This window comes from Ixodes scapularis, unplaced genomic scaffold (assembly GCF_016920785.2).
Source record: "Ixodes scapularis isolate PalLabHiFi unplaced genomic scaffold, ASM1692078v2 ptg000005l_1___fragment_1__unscaffolded, whole genome shotgun sequence".
NCBI classification, from domain to species: domain Eukaryota; kingdom Metazoa; phylum Arthropoda; class Arachnida; order Ixodida; family Ixodidae; genus Ixodes; species Ixodes scapularis.
Genome location: NW_024609885.1, coordinates 2074514 through 2084719, shown reverse-complemented (window position 1 = coordinate 2084719; position 10206 = coordinate 2074514).

Here is a 10206-nt window from a genome sequence, read left to right as displayed (position 1 = left end):
TGATGTTTTTTTCAATTTTTCCTGCCCAATCCCCCAAAAGAAATCTTGGTGATAGTTCGGGAGAGAAAATTGGCTTAGAAGGGAGGGAGGAATCATGTTTGTCTTCTTAGACTTATAGCCTCGTCCCCTAGAGCGACAAACACAGATTTTTGTCTGGAAACACCACAAAGTTACGTGTCGCAGATGCTGTCCCACTGTAACAGCCAACACTCGCGACAAACAATCGACGACGGACAGGTTCCTGTTTGTCCTTGAACTTGTAGCGCCGCAAGCAGCCCCACCGAGGAACATCTCTCGAAGACAAACTTATCCTCTTCACCCACTGTTAACCTCGGCTGCCTCTTCCCTCCCTTCCACCCTTTCTCCCGAAGCTCGCCTCACCGTTTGACCTTCAGAGAAGGCCTTGGTGGCCACTGATCGTTCCCGCACTTCCCATTCCTTGATTGCTCGTGGGGGTCGTGGCTTGCTTGCTGGCAGCCTTCTTGCAAAAGAGAATTTGCTGCGACTGGTTTTGCTCGCGAAAACCCGGTGCACGAGGTGGTGGTTCGAAACACCGAGGTCTACACTACTGCATCAGGATGGATACACCGAGGTTCGAGGACTGACCAATGTAAGACCGCTCGCCACGAAGTAGGACATGACGTTTCGGCAAACCATTCCGGCAGACGGGAAACTTGTCATCACGTTTTGCGATAATCGGGATGCCGTATTGTTCCCCAAAAGACACCTTGGATACTAAGTTATAAACATCCTCAAAATCGGCATAAAATTTCGTGGTGCTCCTCTAGAATTCCTTGAACGACCCCAAAAAAAAGGAACGATTTGGGAATTCTAAGTTCGGAAAATGTTTAATGTCGATTGTCATGACTGTTTGCGGAAAGTTGCCAATGGCAAATGAAGACTAGATGAAGCTTTAATCAAGAAATAAAGCAATCGTCTCCACTTTCACCGTGTTTTTCTGCGAGTTTTACGCCCAAAGAGCAAAGCACGAAAACCGCGACGCCAGACTCTGTCCGTGTATTTTGAAGTGTTTGGTTGACAACTCCAGTCCCACTAGTAAACAAGCTTCCTAGTCCCCGTGTTCTGCGTCGTGTCCGCCAGGTGGGACGGCGGACTCTGACAAACAGGCTCTCTCGTTGTCGTTTGTTCCTGTTTGTCGCTCTAGTGGGACGTGGCTATTAGGCTAGGTGGCGCAAGCTCCCACCCGTTACAAAGGATATAGCCATTCACATCCATCCATCCATCCAGGGGGAATTCCTCTGTCTCGCTTTCATTGCCCTCGTGGACAATGAAAGCGAGGCCCATAGCTTTCAGTTACAAATAATAGTACAAATCCAACTCCAAGTACAAGTAATACGGTCCAGACTAGAAACCTGAAAAGTGGTTGTTATTCCGACTCGGAAGTACAATGACTTGTCCTGAATGAATGCTGATGAGTTAAACGGCAAGACATCGATTGTGAATGACCCGAGATTCGAAGGGAAACTGGGATGGCAGTTTCTTAGGACTATTGACCTTCAACACTTACCAAACTTGGTTTTATATTACCATCTTTTTTATATTTTTTGCATTGGGAGATTGAAATGGCGTTTAACGAATAAATCCGAATTGACAAAAATTTTACCGGTAGGCGTTTTTCTGGGTTTATTCGAAAACACAGAATCCTAGTATACGTGGGCATTCAGTTCACTGCTATCAGACATCAAACTTCCTGATCATTATCTAATTCAACTGAAAGCAAAAAAAAAAAAGGTTGAGCACTAAGCCGCTTGCAATGATTTCATATTACGAATAACTGAAAAATTTTCAAGATTTTGCATCATGACCGTTTAACTAAAGCAGAAACGTGCCGAGTGTTCTTCAGATGCACTAGAAAAAAAAAACCATAAATATATAAAAATACAGTCCATAAATATTGTCACGGGTGGTGACCAGAATAACAATAAATCAACAGGAAGAAATAAACGTTTAATGTGGCGAACTTGTGCCCAAAACAAAAAGGGAATAGAAAATAATAATAAAGCGTCGCGAGCGTCGAAGTCGGCGAGACAGCAGAGTCGAGTGCTGGGGCGAAACTGACTCCGCTCGCCTTGCGGAATCCCTTATGTACCCTCGTGGGTTTCTGGATAGTTTGGTGTAGAAGGTTCGGCGCGTAGAACATTCTAACCTCGAATCAGCAAGACGGTTCTCGAATTCACTAGAACATCACATTACAGTGTCAACAAAAATGTGTAGCCGCGGCCAGGAATCGAACCCTGGCCTTCTGCATGGAAGGCAAGCGCGATAACCGTTATGCCACGCGCACGCTGCCTACTTGGCCAGCTGCGCGCGCGGCAAAACAAACAAAACAAAAAAAGAACGGTAAACTAATGAGTCATTTGGAACACATAAGGTCCACAGTCCTATCGAGCGTAGTACGGCTTCAGTCGCACGACGTGGACGACTTCCGGTCGTGGAGGGCGGCGTGACGAAGTCCGTGTTCCGTCGGGCATCACCTCGTAGTTCAGATCCCCGAGTCGACGAAGCACTTTGTAAGGTCCAAAGTAACGTTTCAGGAGTTTCTCGCCGAGACCGCGTCGGCGAATCGGTGTCCACACCCACACCCTGTCTCCGGGCTGGAAGTGGACGTCCCGACGACGAAGGTTGTAGCGGCCAGTGTCGACACGTTGTTGAGCCTTAATCCGGAGTCTGGCGAGCTGACGGACTTCTTCTGCCCTTTGGGCAACCACCTGGGCGTCGTCGCTTGCGTCAACAGCCGGTTCGTGAGGTAACATAGCGTCCAGCATTGTCGTTACCTTGCGCCCATGCACCAGTTGAAAGGCTGTCACTCCGGTGGTCTCTTGTATGGCCGTGTTGTAGGCAAATGTGACGTACGGCAACACCTCGTCCTATGTCTTGTGCTCCACGTCGACGTACATGGAGATCATGTCGGCGATGGTCTTGTTGAGTCTCTCCGTTAGCCCGTTGGTCTGCGGGTGGTACGCCGTGGTGCGGCGATGGCTGGTGTGACTGAGTCGGAGGATTTCTTGGGTCAGCTGTGCCATGAACGATGATCCGCGATCTGTAATCAAAACTTCTGGAGCGCCGTGCCGGAGGACGACGGACTCGATGTAAAACTTGGCGACTTCAACAGCCGTGCCTGCTGGAAGGGCTTTCGTCTCGGCGTACCGTGAGATAATCGGTGGCGACGATAGTTTAGCGGTTTCCCGACGTTGACGGTGGGAAAGGCCCAAGTAAATCCTTTCCGATCTGCTGGAACGGCATAGACGGGGGAGAAATCGAGTGCAGAAGTCCTGACGGCTTCGTCGGCAGTTTCTTGCGTCGCTGACACTCGTGGCATGATCGAATGTATAGGTGAACGGTCTTCGGTAGCCTCGGCCAGTAGTACTTTTCTCGAATCCTGGCGAGCGTCCTGCTGTAGCCAAGGTGTCCAGCCGTTGGGTCCCTATCATTTCGTCGAAACTCGTTTCGTGGAATTACGTTTCGTGGACAACTTTTCGTGGACACACGTTTCATGGACACACGTTTCGTCGACACTGTGACGTTTCGTCGAAAATCGTTTCGCGGACAGCACCACCCTGATACGTTTCGTCGACAAACTTTTTTTGTGCGTGTGGATTGCAGTGGATTCTATTGGATTACTGGCATTTCCTCTGCTCGCTTTAAGTACACCGGAAGTTGTGACAGCGTTCGTGGTTCGCACCAGGCAGATCTCGTCAATTTTAGAGAAAAAACTTATTTTTTCTTAATCTGGAGGAAACATAGAGTAATGGAGGAAACGTAAGTGCATTCTATTGTTCAAGCATCAAACAATTTTACAGCTTTTTTTTTTATGTGAGGCAGAGGAAACCTTTTTGAGATTTAATATGTTATTTCGATAAATATTTGTTTGGTTTTGGGTTTTCCCGTCATTTCATCACGCACAGCTGCTTGCCTGTGTTTACATCGGCTCACCGTCGCGGCTGGTCTACTCTGCGAGGAGCGACTGAGACGATCTTGACGCTTATCTTAAGTACCTTATGCGATTAGAATATCGTGAACCACACGAGAATCGTCGTGTTGGTAAGTTTGCGTGTTAATCTGTTTTGCACTTAAATACGAGCTAAGGCAACCTGTGCTTCTAGTACGAGCGGGCTTCCGCCCGCTGCATTACCATCAATCCATCCATCCAGCTGCCTTAATTATGCTGAGCAATGCTGCCTGGGCGCATTCCGAAGCAGGAGCTCGCGCACGCTCCAAGTTCACGCGATGACTCGCGCTAATGTCAGGGCAGCTGAAAGACGCCCCCGTCTTTCCTGTATTTCTCCTCCGAACTGATGGGTGTTAGAGATGTTTTGAAATCTTTAGCAAGCTTCAGTCATGTGCTCAAACCCGATAAACCTTCGAAGCAGGCGGCAATCAGTCAAGTGGAGTTAATTTCGTCTTAACGTGAACTGGTGTTCCCCGATTTCCGCTAGTAACACTTTTAAAGTCTACATGACTAACCAACCAGTTCAGTTTGGCTAGGGTCAAGTGATCAGTGTAACCATCCAGTCACTCTAAACACGTGCAGTCACGGCCACTAGCTCGAACTTCCAGAGTACATTGAACACTTCTGGTACGGTGCTCATTTGATTTACCTGCACCTCCTGCACCAGTGCAAAAACGTGTAGGGCACTGTACTTTCGGTATTTGTATTGAGATACGACTGGAAGTGCACCGCCCTACACTTTTCTGCACCGGTGCAGGAGGTGCAAGTAAATCGAAGGAGCCTATACACCTTTCCAAAAAACACTCGACCCCAGGGGCAACAAACCGTTTTCGAGCCGAGTCACTTAGTTTGAGGCAATGTTACTAGAACCACTCAGTTGGGAAACTGCCATACAGACTGCTCTGAAAAAGTGGCCCCAATGTGTCCACAAGAACCGAGCTAATGGCGAAAACAATGCCGCCATTTTTCCCGCAGCGGCCACTCGAGGAACTGTACTTTACTTCTATTTTGGCTTTAATCGGCCATTTTGGCGCCGAAACAGATACAGCGGAAGAGGTTACAGGGGTGCCACCCCCGTCTCCCCAGCGAACGCGCCGCAAATTTCTGCCGAAGTTAAAATGCACCTAGGTCGGGACGCGCTACTCGAAAGGACCGCTGAGGCATGGTTGTATAAAAACAATATTAATTGTTCCGCAAAACCTTGCAAACTAAAGATTATAAAAACATCACGTGCCCATCATTCTGTACTAAACTCCAACAAATTTCATAGAAAAAGAGTCTTTTCCATTTTATTTATGCAAAAACATTATGCAAAAAACTGGCTACAAAGCAATTGTTTAAGTTCAAATACAAGTAAAACTAAGTATGTAATTTTTAAACCAGTAAATAAACGAGATTGCAGCTCTATCAATATTACGTTTGAAGACACTTTATTAGAGCAAGTAAGAGATCAAAAATTTTTAGGTGTATGGTTTTCCGAGGACCTATCGTGGAATACTCATGTCAATAAACTTAAAACTGAATTATCTCGAGTTACCGGCAGCTTATATAAAATTCAAAACTTAGTACCTACCTGGTTAAAACAAATGTTATACTATTCCTTATTTTACTCTAAAATTAGTTACGGTATATTGGTCTGGGGAACAACAACAGCTACGAACTACAATAAAATAATTATATTACAAAAGAGAATACTAAGTATATGTGAAAACTATAGAGGTGATAAAAGAAACTTAAGCACACAGCCACTTTTTGTAAAATATAATATGCTGAAGGCTGACCAGGTTTACTACTTTAAACTGTTACAATGGATACATAAGATCAAACTGCGCACCACCCCAACAAACAGCGTGAGCGCATATATGCTTCGAGATCCAAATATAAAAATACCCACCATAAGAACAAATTACGGCCGACAAACTTTAACTTTTCAAATCATTAAAATTCTTAACAATACAGAATTGAACATAAACTATAACACAACTTTCTATAAATTCAAAAGTAAACGCAGAACGCTTCTGGTTGGTGGTGCTATTACATTTTCATTGTGAAGTTTTCTTTTTCCATTTCTAGTTTCTGAACTTATTTTATTCGCGATCTCTCTGTGTATGAATTTAGACCACTATTTTCTTTTGGTCAAATTTTTTATATTAGTGACCTACTTGAGTGTACATTTCTTTGTTGTTGTTTTATTTTATTTTATTTTGTCGTTTTTTTTCTGCGTACAGCATGCATTACTTTGCTGATGTCCAACTTTAATATGTTCATAATGTGATGTGTCACGCAAGTGGTTTTACTATTTCAACTGATTGCCTGCGTATATTCTAATCTTCACTCTGCTTTGTTGCCTTATTATGTTGTCGTTGACGATGCGCTTTGCCTGGCTTGTGCGATTCTGTGATTGCGGCTTCCAGAGTGCATGTGTATTTTCTGCTCAGTTGCAATGTTGTAGCATGTGACACCTTTATCTTTTTTGCCACGGCTGAACTGTTGGGGGGTAGAGGCTCCGTCAGGCACTTGTGCCTTTATCTCTGCCCCCCATGCGGAAAATATCCGCAAAACAAATAAAGAAAAAAAAATGTATTTGAATGTCTGAGTCAATGATGTCCTTCTGTACGCCTCATATCACCCCAACCGCTGCAAATCGAGGAACCGGCTCGTACGCCTTGACGCCCACCCCGCAATAGGCAGTGAGCTTTAGCAGTGTGTTAGTGGCAAGGGGGTTTCGAGTATCCACAGCAATAAGGTTGATACGCTTGTTAGGACGTACACATCGCGACACTGTTAGCGCGAACACGACATCGGCGCATTTTCGCATTTTACTTCTAAATAGTATTAGCGAGCACAAAATTTTATTGCTTACATTATAGAACTAAATGAGCTCTTTCCGTAGCAATAATAACTTGGATGACATCCCTTGGTTTCACAAAGAAAAACTGGAAAAACCGGCGATATCTTGTTCGCGCTAACAGTGTCGCGCTCTGTACCATCAGAATTCATTCTGGACAGTGCAGTTCGGGGACGTCGGACGCCTTCTTCATGTTCAAAATGCCTCAGAGATTCCTATGGGTTGATTGGGATGAATATCACAGTGAGGCCCCGGGGGTGATCTGGTGGCTGGACGTCCGTTTTCAAGACGACACGGTCACTGGAGTTGCGCAGCTTTCGTCTTTCACGACGATATTCTCTGCTCTTTTCGTCGGTCTGGAGCTCCATGTCCTGGCTTAAAGAAGCAGGTTGGCTTTGTTCTGGGTCAGGCTGTGTGAAGGTGATGAGTGATGACGGCTCCTGTGGTGTTGAAGTTACCAGGAGCTCCGGGATCAGTTGGGACGAGTAAAGGTGGTCATCACATGAATTTGGAAGAATTTTTTCGGCTTCGTGAACAGTACCATTTTGCGCCTGTTCTCCCGGCGCTCTTCCTTGACGGCAGAGCAAGTCGTAAGGCATCAATAGACCCTTGCTGTTTGAGATGAAATGGAATACAAAATATCTCAAAAGGCAGAAAATATGTCCCAATCGGAGAATTTTAACCTTTCATTTCCCCCTTTCCCTCTTTGTTTTCTTCATTGCCTTTAAAACTATTCTAGGACGTGAAAATACGCCACCGCGACCACCGCGCTTGTTTATGGCACGTGCTGAGTTTGTCATAAGGGACGTGATAACACGTCGTTTTCTATTTGAGGGTGCGGGAAATTTAAATTGAAGCACGGCCATGTAAGAGTCCATGGTCAGCGCGCACAGCTGTGCACATTATGAGTTGTGGTAACGCTTTTTTTGCGTTTCTTTTTTAATATTGTTTGTAAAGAAACATGATGACTGTTGATTTGGCGAGGGACCGCGTGTACGCTTCGCCGATGCACCTCTACCATTAACCCGAATTCGGGCTGTAACATGAGTGATGGTTATACAAAATTATACAAAGCACCGAATATTAAAAAGAAAATATTTCGTAATAAAGAACATTTCGTTGTCATCAATCCCTACTATGTCTATATTTTTTTCGCCTTTCATAACTAGCCCAACTCACCATTTTGCTCCTAATGAACTAGCGCAGTTAAACAACAAAACAAACTGCAACAGAACAAAGGTACATTGAAACTCATGGAAACCGTTGACACAAAATACTAATGTAAAAATAAAGTCCATGGAGTTTAAGAACACAGCCAATGACGTACCAGCAGATTCCAGCACTGGTTGAAAAGTACAAATTTTTATTTATTTATTTTGCTCTAAGGGCGTGACCATTACAGAAGAGTAAGTGGTTGCATGAATTATTTAAAACACAGACACACACACACCCAACAAAAAACTATTAGTGTCGATTAGAAAAAAAATGCATTCCAATGCTTTTTTGTAACGGTCATGATTCATGATAGAGACTATGGGCGCAGCAAGCTATTGATTATGGTGTGTAGCTTTTGTTTGAAATTGCTGCGGATAGCTTCGTTTTTATGTGCTTTCGACGGGTTCTCGAGTTTCGAGCCAGATGGATCTCGTGAAATGAATGAAGAACACTGGCAGGGCTACGGAGCTGTGAGCTCGAGTCCGTTAAGGACTTGAATGTGGTTGTAACAGCCTGGTTGACCATTGGACGAGGGAACGTGACGCGGGTCCCGGCTGACCTTTTTGGGGGTCAACGCCCTCCAAATCCCCAGGAGGTCAACGCCTTCTGAAGCCCCTTCCAGGGTGGGATATATTTTGGACTGATTCGGCAGTTAGAATATTTTGGGCCCATGTTCCAAAAGACTAACATAAGTTACTACTTGGCTTGGTATACCAACTGAGCACTTTACACCACAGCAGTACCTGGTATGACGACAGTTTTTCAATACTGGAAAGAAAACGAAAAAAAAAGCGCAGCTGTGGTTTGTTTATGAGTGTGCATTTTTTGCTCACTGCGGAAGTCAGGGATTGCGAAAAAACAAACGATGTACTCACTGGCGGCAATAGCTGTGTGCGCGACTGAGCTCGTGCTGACGGCGAGCTCCCACAACTCTTCTGCAACTTGCATTCCCTAGAATCAAGACTGCCGGTCTCTGCAGCCCATTAAGCGCGAGACACATGCGCGAAAATCCATCCGATACGACGTCCGATCCGGCAGTCCGACTGCCTGATCCGAAAAAGTTGGTCGCTTCAGACGTCGGATCGGCGATCCGACATGCGTCCAACGCGCCAGATAGTTTTGCACAGTGGACGGATTGTCGGATGCGTCCAGCCAATGACAGCACAGCTAGCGCGAACGTCATGATGACGTACTGGGTCTGTCGGGACGAACAAGAAAACGGAACGGGCGACGGGAAGCCTAGGTTTAGAAAATCTATTTTTATAAAAAGGTTTTTTTTATTTTATAAACAATTGCAATTAAAATAAACTAATTCTAATCACTAAAGAAGTTAATAACTTAATTTTTTTGTACTGTATTAACTGAAATAACCAATCAGCGCTGTCCTTTATTAATCCCTGAGCCATCACCATCCAATCCGAAGCCAACTGGCCAGCCTGTCGCGCATGCGCGCACGAGTCGAACCTCAATACAGGGTTCGTCGAATTTTCGACTAAAAGTTCGAAAAAGTCGAACCTGGTCGAACTCGAACCTCGGCCGGTTCGCGACACCCCTAGTTATGGGGGTATGGCGTACGCCAAAATCAATACCGTAGTCATTTCGGCGTACGCCATAGTCAATACCGGTCTTTTTCGCATACCCCAAACACACTACCCTTACGCCAAATTCAATACCTTGAATAACGTCGGTTCAGCAGGGGTTGAGCTCTGCATTCCGCTAAAACTGGCGGAAGTAACTTTCTGCGGCAAAGTACTCTGATTGTTTGTTGTTTGTATGAGCAGCGGAACGCGCGCGGCAGGCGTTGTTAATTTTGATTAGCGTTGATACGGCTGACGGCGCACAAAGCTGAAGGGCACAAGCAAGGAAGCTTGGAGTGATTCTGTGTCGATGTGATTTGACGTCGCTTCTTTTTGTTTCTTCAATCATGGTGCAAATGCAGGTGCCCGACTCCCGAACGATTCGAAGGCAAGAGTGGTAGCCCGCCTATCCGCTGGTCTTTCAATCGCATCCACTGTCGTCATTTTGGGCACAGCGGAAGAAAATAAGACGTTCACTATTTTAAATGGCGTGCGATCGGCCTGTCTAGGTTCTGGCGATACCGTTTCAGGCTGTAGATGAGAAAATTTAGCCACTACAGTACGACTGCTAGCCTGGGGTCTGTGCCTCACAACAG